This window comes from Pipistrellus hanaki (assembly GCF_964339955.1).
Source record: "Pipistrellus hanaki genome assembly, chromosome: 18".
NCBI classification, from domain to species: Eukaryota; Metazoa; Chordata; class Mammalia; order Chiroptera; family Vespertilionidae; genus Pipistrellus; species Pipistrellus hanaki.
Window position 1 is genome coordinate 925,490 of NC_140520.1, and position 13,111 is coordinate 938,600.

The 13,111-nt window shown below is 61.5% G+C and overlaps 1 protein-coding gene across 5 annotated transcripts in view; it reads left to right on the plus strand.

Annotated features, from left to right (window-relative positions):
• LOC311612428 (TLC domain-containing protein 4-like) overlaps positions 1–13,111 on the plus strand; it is a 32,968-nt gene that overhangs the window by 5,041 nt on the left and 14,816 nt on the right. For 2 of the 5 annotated variants that reach the window (XM_084865376.1, XM_084865372.1), the window contains exon 2: positions 267–443. The gene's annotated coding sequence lies outside the window, so the exon portion shown is untranslated. Of the gene's footprint in view, positions 1–266; positions 444–11,869; positions 12,066–12,296; positions 12,412–12,442; positions 12,756–13,111 lie in introns of those variants that run through there. The other 3 variants (XM_084865373.1, XM_084865375.1, XM_084865371.1) reach the window with 3 other exon arrangements.

Sequence of the window (13,111 nt, forward strand, 5' to 3'; positions counted from 1 at the left end):
ACACACGGCCCGGGCCTGGCCGGCGTGCTCCGGGGATGGGCACTGACCTGAGAACCAGGAGGTCAATAAAAATATAATTAAAAAAGGAAAGAAACACACACATTGCGTTTTCACTCCTCGCTGACTAGACACCACCCTCGACTCTGTGTGACGGACGCAAACCCCGGCAAACCCGCGGCCCTCCGGTGCCCGCCGCCCCCTGCCCCCCGCCCCCCCGGCCGCCTCCCTGCCCCCGGTGACCTGCCTCTCCCCGCCCCCGCCTGCAGGTGAGGAGCCCGAGGCTCTGCCGCGCGGACCGCCTCGCCGGCGCCGTGACCGGACTCGCCGTGGCCCCCGCGTGGCTCCGGGCCCCGAGGATGTCGCCCCGGGAAGAAGGCAGTGCGGGCGGAGAGCACGGCGAGAACCGGCGCTGAGCCCACGGGGCGCCCGGCCCGGCCCTCAAGGTCAGTGTCGCGCCGGGGGGTCGCCCTGCGGCAGCGGGCGCTTCTCTCCTCGTCCCCGTCCCCGGGCCAACGTCCTGCTCGGCTTCCGCCACCACGGGGTGCTCTCTGCTCGTCGGCAGCCCTCCTCGATTCCTTTGTTTCTCTCTGTTTTTTAAAACATGTTTTATTGATTTTTTTTTTTTTTACAGAGAGGAAGGGAGAGAAATAGAAACATCGATGAGAGAGTCATCGATCAGCTGCCTCCTGCACGCCCCCTACTGGGGATGGAGCTCGCAACCCGGGCCTGTGCCCTGACCGGAATCGAACCCTGACCTCCTGGCTCCGAGGCCGCCATGCAGCCGCTCGGCCACGCCGGCCAGGCGTCCCCCCTCCGTCTGTCCACGCCCCGCTGGACGGGCGTCTCTGCAGAAGCCTCTGGCCGTCCTCAGCAGCCCCGTCTCCGGCTCCGTCTCAGCCCAGGGCCGCGCTGGCTGTCGGCGTGTGGGGGAGGGAGAGGCCAGCCTGCAGAGTCGGCTCTGACACGCCGGGCCCACGTGCCCCGGGGACGGAGGCGGCGCTCACCGCGGAGGGCGGAGGGCGGGAGGGCGGTGAGCCCCGCAGCCTCTGCGGCCGCTCCTCCCTCCGGCGGGGCCTCCCCGTGCCTGCGTCCTGAGCCCGCGAAGCTCCAGGCTCCCGTGAACAACGGGGGAACAGTGAGACCGGCGCTGGGCCTCCCCCTCCCCCTCCGCCAGGGTGTGTTTTTTTGAATTGTACACTTTATCTTCCTTTTCATTTTTAATTGAGGTATTTATCATACGTGTACATATCTCACCATTGCCCCCTCCCCACTCCCATACGTGCGTCCATTGGCGGTGCTTACACGTATGCACACCAGTCCTTCGGTCCATCTCTTACCCCCCCCCCCTGCCCTTTCCGCTCGCGGCCTCTCTCACGCCACCGAGGGCTTCCGGGGCAGAGCGACGCCCCTCTCGGACGTGGCCGCTGGCCACCGGACCCTGCGGCCGGCCGGGCACAGGGCGACCCTCAGTGTGGGAGGAGGCAGGGGCCAGGGGTGAGGGACACAGGCCGTGGGTAGGATGGCCCCGGCGGGCGGACACCGGGTCCCCGCACTATGCCGCCGAAGGGCGCCTGGGTGTCTGAGCGCCGAGCTCCTTCCAACGCCAGCAGACCCTGCCCTGACGCTAGCAGCTCCCGGAGCCGGGAGGGCTGCCCCCGCAGGCAGCCCTCCCCGCTGGCCCAGGGGAGGCAGAGAACGGGACGTAAAGGGGTGAGGTGGTGCCAGGCACGGGGGAGGAGGCTGCACCTGCGGGGCGGGGACCCCCCTGGGCAGTGGAAGCCGCTCCGGCTCACGCGGGGACAGGCGCTCGGACGAGGCGGCGGCGGCGGGGACAGCGGGCCAGAAGGACGCCCGGCGGCCGGCGCTGATTGTGTACCGGAGGTTTCCTGAGCCCAGCCAGGCCCTCCTCCCCCGGAGAGCGCCTGCCCGCAGGGCCTGGGGCGCTTGGGGGCGGAGGGGCTGCGGGCGAGGGGGGGGGGCGCGGCCGAGCTGGCGTGTGGCCTGGGGCGAGACCAGCGAGTTCGAGCCGGAGCCGGTGCCACGTGGAGGAGGGCCTGGGGCATGGGCCGCAGGTGTGGGCGGCAATCACGAGATTGTGTTTATCCATCGGAGACTGTTTCTCAGCCCCTTACACAACGCAGCCCGCCACCTCCGTGGTGCCGCCCGCGCCGCCGGGCTGGGCATTGCCGGGCTGGTTATTGCCGGGCTGGGCATTGCCGGGCTGGGCATTGCCGGGCTGGGCTTGGCCAGGCGCTGCACCGTGGGCTCGGTCCTGGCTGTGTCCTGGTGCTGGTGGTGCTGTCTCCACTCTGCTGCCTGACCCTCCCCCCGCCCACCACCATTCCGGTTGATCTTCCCGACTCCAGATCCCCGGCCTCCTCTCGTCCACAGCCTCACTCTCCCCTCGGGGTGCCCTGTGGTAGGTCAGGGAGCAGGAGGCTTGCTGAAGATTTGGACGATGCGAGGGCAGTTGTACCATTTAAACCGTATGGAGGGCCCGGCCAGTGTGGCTCAGTGGTTGAGTGTTGACCTATGAACCAGGAGGTCACGGCTCATTCTCAGTCAGGGCACCTGCCCAGCTTGCAGGCTCGACCCCCAGTAGGGGGCGTGCAGGAGGCAGCCGATCTGTGATTTTCTCTCATCATGGATGTCTCTCTCTCTCTCTCTCTCTCTCTCTCTTTTTCCTCCCCCCCCCTCTTTCTTCCTTTCTGAAATCAATAAAATATATCTTTAAGAAAGTAACAGTATGGCCAAAGCCGGTTTGGCTCAGTCGATAGAGCGTCGGCCTGCGGACTGAAGGGTCCCAGGTTCGATTCCGGTCAAGGGCATGTACCTTGATTGCAGGCACATTCCTGGTGGGGGGTGTGCAGGAGGCAGCTGATCGATGTTTCTCTCTCATCAACGTTTCTAACTCTCTATCCCTCTCTCTTCCTCTCTGCAAAAAAAAAAATCAATAAAATATATTTAAAAAAAAAAAAGAAAGAAAGAAAGAAAAGAAAGTAACAGTATGGAGGTGTGCTCTGCCTCCTGTCCCTCCTCTCTGCTCTCTGCCCCCCCCCCCCACGCCCGCAGGGGAGCTGCTCCTGTGACCGCCTCTCACCCGCTTCTCCTCGCTGACCCTGCTCCCAGCACACCGGCTGCTCATAACGCCCAGGCTCCTTCCTCCGAGGAGCGTTCTCCAACCGGCTGGCTGTGAGGGGGCGGGCTGGAACCGGTGGGTTTGGATCAGAGGAGGAGGTGGTCCAAGGGCAGGGGTGAGGGGGGGGCAGGAAGGGCGGGGAACCATGGTCAGGTCCTCAGGGCAGGGCAAGCGTCAGCCCTCGCGGGTGAGGCTGCAGAGAGAGGAAGCCGAGTCTCAATAGGGAAAGGAGAGCGTGTCTCAGCTACCTCCACGTTCGCGCACGCACTGCCGTGTTAGACGCACAGTGGGGCTGCCTCCATGTGTGTGCGCGCACTGTGGTGTTAGCTACCTCCATGTGTGTGCACGCACTGTGATGTTGGATGCACAGTGGGGCTACCTCCATGTGTGTCCATGCACAGTGGGGCCACAGAAACTTGGTCCGCTGTTCCCGGGACCTGGTCTCTGGCCCGGGGACTGGCTGTTTTCCTTGTTGTTAACCCTCCTCAGAGGACGTTTTCCCATTGATTCTTAGGGAGAGTGGAAGGGAGAGGGTGAGACAGAGACATGGATGTGAGAGACACACATCGACTGGTTGCCTCTTGCGCGTGCCCCAGTGAAGGCCCCGGGCCGAGGAGGAGCCTGTAACCAAGGTACGTGCCCTTGACCAGAATTGAACCGGGGACCCTTCGGTCTGCAGGCTGATGCTCTATCCACTGGGCCACACCGGCTAGGGGCTGGGATTGGCTGTTCTCATGCAGATGAATCTACTGCGTCAGACTCGGCAGCCTGGGTGAGAGCCAGTGCGTGTGGTTAACACGCCCTCCGTCGGGAGGACTCAGCCGGGCCCCGTGTGTTTGCAGGGCGGCCTCCCCTTCCTGCGGCCTCTCGGCCCTCACCATCCCTGTGTTCCGCCCGAGGGGGCTCAGGCCGCTGCGTCAGGGGCAGGTTGCCTCACTCCGGCTCCTGATCTTCCTCCCTTTGATCTCGTTCTCTTGCTAAACCTGTCATTGTCCTCACCGGCACCACTGTTTGGCTTGGCACCTGCGTTTTCACGCCCCTGCCTGCTTCCGCGGCCTCGTCTGCTGTTTCTGCCCCACAAATGCATGTCGAGTTCGGAATGTTCAGATCCTGGGGACTGGCCACATTCCCCCATGCACCCCCACGCACTGCCACACTCTCCCACGCTCCCCCACACTCTCCCACGCTCCCCCACACTCTCCCATGCTCCTCCACACTCTCCCACGCTCCTCTACACTCTGCCACGCTCCTTCATACTCTGCCACGCTCCCCCACACTCCCCCACGCTCTGCCACACTCTCCCATGCTCTGCCACACTCCGCCATACTCTGCCACGCTCCCCCACACTCCCCCACGCTCTCCCACGCTCTGCTACACTCTCCCATGCTCTGCCATACTCTGCCACGCTTCTCCACACTCCCCCACGCTCCTCTACACTCTGCCACGCTCCTCCATGCTCTGCCACACTCCCCTGCGTTTTCACGCCCCTGCCTGCTTCCGCGGCCTCGTCTGCTGTTTCTGCCCCACAAATGCATGTCGAGTTCGGAATGTTCAGATCCTGGGGACTGGCCACATTCCCCCATGCACCCCCACGCACTGCCACACTCTCCCACGCTCCCCCACACTCTCCCACGCTCCCCCACACTCTCCCACGCTCCTCCACACTCTCCCACGCTCCTCTACACTCTGCCACGCTCCTTCATACTCTGCCACGCTCCCCCACACTCCCCCACGCTCTGCCACACTCTCCCATGCTCTGCCACACTCCGCCATACTCTGCCACGCTCCCCCACACTCCCCCACGCTCTCCCACGCTCTGCCACACTCTCCCATGCTCTGCCATACTCTGCCACGCTTCTCCACACTCCCCCACGCTCCTCTACACTCTGCCACGCTCCTCCATGCTCTGCCACACTCCCCTGCGTTTTCACGCCCCTGCCTGCTTCCGCGGCCTCGTCTGCTGTTTCTGCCCCACAAATGCATGTCGAGTTCGGAATGTTCAGATCCTGGGGACTGGCCACATTCCCCCATGCACCCCCACGCACTGCCACACTCTCCCACGCTCCCCCACACTCTCCCACGCTCCCCCACACTCTCCCACGCTCCTCCACACTCTCCCACGCTCCTCTACACTCTGCCACGCTCCTTCATACTCTGCCACGCTCCCCCACACTCCCCCACGCTCTGCCACACTCTCCCATGCTCTGCCACACTCCGCCATACTCTGCCACGCTCCCCCACACTCCCCCACGCTCTCCCACGCTCTGCCACACTCTCCCATGCTCTGCCATACTCTGCCACGCTTCTCCACACTCCCCCACGCTCCTCTACACTCTGCCACGCTCCTCCATGCTCTGCCACACTCCCCCACGCTCTCCCATGCTCCTCCACACTCCCCCACGCTCCTCTACACTCTGCCACACTCCTCCACACTCCCCCACGCTCCTCCACACTCTGCCACGCTCCCCCATGCTCTGCCACACTCCCCCATGCTCTCCCATGCTCCTCCACACTCCGCCATGCTCCTCCATGCTCCCCCATGCTCTCCCACACCCCTCCACGCTCTGCCACGCTCCCCCATGCTCTGCCACGCTCCTCCACGCTCCCCCACGCTCTCCCACACTCCTCCACACTCTGCCACGCTCCTCCACGCTCCTCCACGCTCCCCCACGCTCCCTCACGCTCCTGGTTCCTGTGGCGAAGTGGGTGACGCTCCCTGTCGCTGGGAAGGCCCGCGTGGCCGTGCACGGGCTGGGTGTCGTGTGGGGTGGTAGATTCGCTAAGCCTCAGGGACTCTCCTCTCCGTCAGATCAGATAATGGTGGTTACTTATTTCCTTATTTATTTTTAAAATATTGTCCCGACCCGCGGGGCAAACAACGGGGGCATGCAGGAACCACCTAAGAGAATGAGGCAAACAAGGAACGAGAAAGAATGGAGGCAAGACAAGGTTCTGATCAAGCCTCAATTTTATTCTCTGAAATGGCTGTATTTATACAGCAGAAACAAAGGGGGGCAGAGCTGCTTATGCAGAGGGGTCTTTGGCATCTGGCAACACAGGATTGGCTAACTGACAGGGAGGTGTAACAGTCCAAGGTGCAACATTCCAAGGCTGGGCTATCTAGGGGGGAGGATCAGGAAGGGGAAGTGGCAGGAAGATGCTAAGCAGGAAGATGCTAAGCTGCAGGTTAATCTTATCTTCTAGCCAACCCCTCAGGGCACCACATAACTTCTGCTAGAAGGAACTTAATTCTATTTTCTTAAGACTGAGTTGCTTGCATCAACTCTGCTGGCTCCCAACAAAATATATTTTCATTGAATTCAGAGAGGAAGGGCGAGGGAGAGAGAGATGGAAACATCAGTGATGAGAGGGAATCATGGATCGGCTGCCTCCTGCATGCCCCCCACTGGGGATCGAGCCCGCAACCTGGGCCTGTGCCCTGACCGGGAATCAAACCCAGGACCCTACAGGCCTCAGGCGATGCTCTATCCACTGAGCCACACCAGCCAGGCCTGGTGCAAGTTGTTTAGTAGGAGGAAGAAAAGACTTGCACAAAGCAATTGGCAAACTCGGTTTCAGAGGAGAGACGAGGAGGAGAGACGCCTGCCACTCACCGGGAGGACACGGCCTTACAACGAGGGGCACCTTTGGGGGGAATGTGTGTGGGAGGGACACCCGGGCTGGGGAGCAGCTGGAGCAGAAACGGGAGGGAGGGCGGGTGGGCTGGCGGGAAGGCGGTCTGAGCGGGAAGGCGTGCGTGCCTGTGCCGGGAGGCCTCCGCCACGGGAGTGGAGAGGCGGTCAGGGCGTGCCCAGGGAGAAACTGATCCCCAGGCCTGCAAGTCCCTCCTGGAGTCACCGAGTGCCGTGCGGACGGCTGTGCGGGGACGGGAGACGCGGGGGGGAGTGGGTATCATCCCGGCAGGCTGCGTGTCAGACTGGGGTTTGCTGGAGAGAGGTCGGAGGCTGAAGGAGTCCGTGGGCCGGAACCTGGGGAGCGGAGGGGGCGGGAGAGGAGGTCCGCGAGGGACAGGCCTCTGGGAGCAGGAGGACAGAATCCCGCCCCCTGCACGGAGGGCGAGGCGGGCGGGAGGCGTGCGGGAGGCTTCTGGGTCGGGGGGCTGGGTGACCCGGTAACGGAGAGAGCGGAGACAGGGTGCGGAGGCAGTGGGTTAGGTCTGACTGCGCCTCAGGAACCTGGGGGCACACGAGGGCGTCGGTTACGGTTTGGAGCCCAGGAGGGAGTGTTGGTGAAAGTGGCGTTGCCGTCAGCTGTGCCTCCGTGGGGTGCAGTGATCCGAGGGCAGCTTCAATCCCGGCCCCCGTGGGAGGCTGCCAGCTGGAGTGGGAGGAACAGAAGGCAGAAGGCAAAGCGGAGACGCCCGAGGGCTCAGGTGCCAGTGATCCCCGGCTGGGAGGCAGGCGGAGGTGGTATCGCTGAGAAACTGGAGCACAGGGCGGGCGGACGACGCCTCCAGCTTGTCCTGGCAACGGGGGTTTCCTTGAACAAACAGGTCAAAGGCGGCACTTCGAGGAGTGGAAGCAGCAGAGACGCCCACTCACTCCCACTCACCCCGTGGAGGGGGAGGGGGCGCAGAGCGGGAGCCAGGCAGCTCCTCAGGACCCTTCCGCCTGGGGCGAAGCTGGGGAAACGTGGAACCTGGAAAGGAGGGGAGAGGTGAGCTCCGGGCGCAGGGCGCTGGCGCAATCCCGGATGTCGGTCAGCGCCGTGCTTATTATTGCTTCCCAAGGTAAAGCCATTACACGCCAGAGCGGGGCAGGCCTACGGAACCCAAATTACCTAGGGTTCTACGGCAGCCCCCCTTCATCCGGGGGCCGGGGACACCTGAAACCACAGACTGCACCGAGCCCTAGGCATACGGTGTGCCTGCCTGTGCTAGAGCCTGTGATAAAGTCTAACTTCTCAGTCAGGCACAGTGAGAGGGCAACATCAACAGCACTAAGATGGGACAGCTGTAACCGAGACACGGCAGGCAGCAATAAAGGCTATTTTCCCCACCGATCTTTAGAGAGAGTGGAAGGGAGGGGGAGAGACACACAGAGAGAAACATGGATGATCAATTGCTAGCCCCCCAAATGCCCCCCCGGCCGGGGCCAGGAGCCTGCAACCGAGGTGCATGCCCTTGACCGGAATCAACCCAGGACCCTTCAATCTGCAGGCTGACGCTCGATGTACTGAGCCAAACCGGCCAGGGACAAAAATGTTTTATTTTTTTTTTAACTAAAGTGCAAAGAACCCGGGCCTTACGGGGGAGGTATGAAGGCGGCATGCGCATCCTCTATATACAGAAAGGTGTCATTCTGACGCGGCTCACTTCCCACAGAGCGCGGGAGGCAGGGACTGCCGCGCGCGGGGACCCGGGGTAGGGGAGCAGGCGAGGACAGTAACTCGGCCTCAGTCCAATGGCATCCGGAGCCCAATTCCATCGAATCATAGGCGGGAGGTAAGATGTTTATACGTGAAAAAAAAAAAAAGAATGCCATCTATTTTTTTCTTTTTAGCTATTTTTAGGATAGTTCATATGCCCATTTGAATTTTTCACTTATATGTATTCCTTTAATTAAGACTAAAAATTTATTGCTTCTCAGGCTTTTGGCTAAGGTCAAATCCTATATAATAAAAGGCTAATATATAAATTGACCTAATGGCAGAATAACTGGTTGCTATGACTCACACTGACCACCAGGGGGCAGACACGCAATGCAGGAGCTGCCCCCTGGTGGTCAGTGCGCTCCCACAGGGGGAGCACTGCTCAGCCAGAAGCCGGCTCAGGACTGGCGAGTGCAGCAGTGGTGGTGGGAGCCGCTCCCATCTCCAGGACAGGGCTAAGGATGTCCAACTGATGGCTTAGGCCCGCTTCCCGCAGGCTCCGGGATGGGAGGGGCACAGGTCGGGCTGAGGGATCACCACAAGAGCATGAATTTCATTCACCGGGCTTCTAGTGTAAAAATAAAAATAATTTATATTTTTATAATTTACATTACTTTATAATGATTTAGAATAATCGTAATCCTATCTAATAAAAGAGTAATATGCAAATTGACCATCACTCCAACACACAAGATGGCTGCCCACATGTGGTCAAAGATGGCTGCCCCCATGTGGACATAAGATAGCTGCCACAAGAAGGCCAGCAGGGGAGGGCAGTTGCGGGTGATCAGGCCTGCAGGGGAGGGCAGTTAGAGGCGACCAGGCCTGCAGAGGAGGGAAGCTGGGGGCAACTGGGCCTGCAGGGAAGGGCAGTTGGGAGAGACCAGGCCTGTAGGGGAGAGCAGTTCAGGGAGACCAGGCCTGTAGGGGAGGGCAGTTCGGGGCAATCAGGCTGGCAGGGGAGCAGTTAGGCATCAGTCAGGCTGGCAGGAAAGTGGTTAGGGAGTGAGCAGGCTGGCAGGCAGAAGCAGTTAGGGGTAATCAGGAAGGCAGGCAGGTGAGCAGTTAAGAGCCAGGGCTGATTGCTATAACGTGCACTGACCACAGGGGGCAGACATGCTGTAGGATCTGGCCTAAATGGGCAGTCGGACATCCCTTGAGGGGTCCCAGATTGGAGAGGGTACAGGCTGGGCTGAGGGACACACACACACCCGTGCACAAATTTTGTGCACCAGGCCTCTAGTTTTAAAATAATTTATAATATATGATAGGAAAGAAAATCACATAAGGCAAGCAAAAAGAACCCAAAAGACATAGACTCTTACTCACACAGAGATAAACCACTGTTAATATACTGAAATCGTTTCTTATTGAAAAACAAATGATAATGCTTTTACTTTTTAAAAAAATATGTATTTTATCGATTTTTTTACAGAGAGGAAGGGAGAGGGATAGAGAGTTAGAAACATCCATGAGAGAGAAACACCCATCAGCTGCCTCCCGCACACCCCCTACTGGGAATGTGCCTGCAACCAAGGTACATGCCCTTGACCGGAATCGAACCCGGGACCCTTTAGTCCGCAGGCCGACGCTCCATCCACTGAGCTAAACCGGTCAGGGCAAATGACAGTGCTTTTAAATAGTCAAAGAACCTTACCAGAACCTCCTGCTACACTGACATCACTGCTTGGGTCTCACATTTTTCACTAAGTCGCCCTTTCTCACCAACACGCCAGGCCGTCCTGAGGCCACTGCCCCTCAGAGGAGAACCGAGCCGCTTCCCGGAGCTAGCGCGGCGGGTCCGTTGTCCCCTTGTCGTGGGAAGAAGCGGCCCTGGGTCTCCTGTTCCGGACGACTGGCTCCGCTGAGAAGTTCAGGAATTTGAGGAAACACACACTTATCAGAAGAACCTGCCTCAAAAGAATTTTTGTATTTCTTCCCCCTCTTTTTTTAAGTGTGGCTGAGTAATTTCATTTTGTGTGACCTGTATCTTAGAACTGGTTTTAAGAAAAAAAAAAAATAGAAATGTGCAGTTCACTTTGATGCCTCCCATTTAAATCGGGAAGGGAGCGTTGGGAAGAAGGAAGTTAAGAATAAAGATTTTTGCCAAAACCGGTTTGGCTCAGTGGATAGAGCGTCGGCCTGCGGACTGAAAGGTCCCGGGTTCGATTCTGGTCAAGGGCATGTACCTTGGTTGCGGGCACATCCCCGATAGGGGGTGTGCAAGAGGCAGCTGGTCCATGTTTCTCTCTCATCGATGTTTCTAGCTTTCTGTCCCTCTCCCTTCCTCTCTGTGAAAAATCGATAAAATATATTTAAAAAAAAAGTATAAAGAAAAGTGTGAATAATGAAACGGATACTTGGACAGAAATTAAGCTGCCTGAAAACATGGAGGAGAAAGGGCAGTGATGTATTCTTCTGCCTCCTGAGGTCGTTGAGCTTCCATGAATTTACAAGTTTCAGCGTTCAGCTCCCGCTGGCAGATCGCTGCCCTCTCCAGCAGGCCGGTCCTGTTGCTTGTGGACCGGAGAACTTGACGCGTCTCCAGGGCCCAGCCGGAGGGAGGAGAGCGGGCGTCCCGGGGGCGGCCTTGGCCTTGGCCGCTGCCGCGGGTGCTACAGGATGTGCATAGCAGAGATAACGATGGTGCAATCAGGAAAAGCAGAACAGCTGTCCCGCCGGGGGAGTCTGGAGGAGGCAGGGTCCCGAGGTCACACCGGCCACATGACCTGCAGGCTGACCCCTCCGGTGCAGGCCGCCCGCGCCGACCTCCGGGCCCACGGGGAGCGATGAAGCGGCTGCGAGAGTGCGTAAGGCAGGCGTGGGCCGGACACATGAAGCAACTCTGATGGGATAGGTGTGTGTGTGTTTTAAAATTAAAAAAAAAAAATCATTATTGATTTCAGAGAGGAAGGGAGAGGGAGAAACATCAATGATGAGAGAGCATCATTGATTGGCTGCCTCCTGCACGCCCCCCTTTGGGGATCCAGCCCAGGCATGTGCCCTTGATCAGAACTGAACCCGGGACCCTTCAGTCCGCAGGCCGACGCTCTGTCCACTGAGCCACACGGGCCAGGGCCGGGACAGGTCTTGGCCCAAGGACACGGTGCCCTGAAGTGCCGCGAGGATCCCGGCAGAAGAGGGCCCGGGGCTGGGAGGCCTCCCTGCTGAGTGCAGGGGGGCAGCTGTGGTCTGTTCTAAGTCAGTCTGGGGTGCATTTCCCCCCTGGGCCTGCAGGGGTATCTGCATCCGCACCCCCGTTTTAGAGGAAGGCCTGGGCCCAGTGAGGCCGTGAGTGAAAGTGGGTGTTTGTGTGCTCGCCTGTGTGTGCGAGGTTACACCGACCAGCCGTCCGCAGACATTGCCCACACATGGCTGTCCTGCCAGCGCGGGTGTTTACGCATCAATTGCCCAGACCTTGCCTCCTGCAAAGCAGGGTTTGTAGCGTGTCAGCGACCCGGCTCGGCCTGAGCGCCTCTGCCTTGTTTTGCCTCATTCAGAGCAGCCCCATCTGTTGATCCGGCGCATTTCGCAGGTCAGGAGAGCGACTTGGACGGCAAACTTCCTGCCCCGGCAGCTTGGAATTCCGAGCTGGCACCCGAATGCCCACCCGCCTCCGGGCCTGGGGCAGCGGGGAGGGAGAGTGCGCTCCAGGGTGTTTGTCCCGAGGAGAGACGGCGGGGGTGGCACCGCGCCCCTGCCCCTGCCCCTGCCCCCTGCCCTGGCCCAACCACCCGGGCCCCAGGCCAGGGCCCAGGTCACAGCACCACCGGCCGCCCTCCGCTGGTGATGAAACCCCGCGCCTTATCCGGGCAGGATCGGGGCGCGGGCGGCGAATGTAGCTCCGGCCTGAGCGGGCTTAGCTGACGTGGCGAGCCCAGGTACCGGCCGCGCGGGGCGGCCTCGGGCAGGGCCGGCGGCTCGCCCCGGACCCCAGGCGCCGCCCGCCGGGCCCCTTCCCGGGGTCTGCCAGCCCGCTCCGGTGGGGCGGCCGAAGCCCCGCTCCGCCCGAAGGTCGGCCCCGCCCCTCGCCGGCCGGGGCGCCGGGAGCGGAGCGGGGCGCGCGGCCGCGGCGTCTTTAAGGAGCGGCGCTGCGGGCCGGCCCCGCACTCAGGCCGCCGCCCGCCCGCCCCGCCCCGCGTCTCCCGGCCCAGGCGCCGGGCAGCCTCCGGGCGCCGAGCACCAGGCGCCCCGCGCGCTCCCGCGGGCTCCGGACGTGGCACAGGTGACGCGTTTGCAGGGCTGGGGGGGGGGGGGGGGTCAGGGCTCCGCAGACCCGCGTCCTGCGCGCGGGGCCGGGGCGGCTCCGGCAGGTGCGCAGCATCGTGGCCCGCGGACCGCGCCGGTGGGTCCCCCTCCGCCCCCCTCTCTGCGCTCCGGGCTCAGCGCGGGGCGGGCGTCCCCCAGCGCCCCCTCCCCGCCGTGCACAGGAGCCGCCGCGGCCGCGGACGCGGTCCGGTTCGGAGTGGGGATCTGGCGCGGGGGGGGGGGCGCGGAGCAGGGCAGACACGGTTCTGTTCGGGTTCTGTGTACGGCGCCGCCACTGCGCCGGGCAGGTCGGTTCCGCCCGCTGAGCGGGGC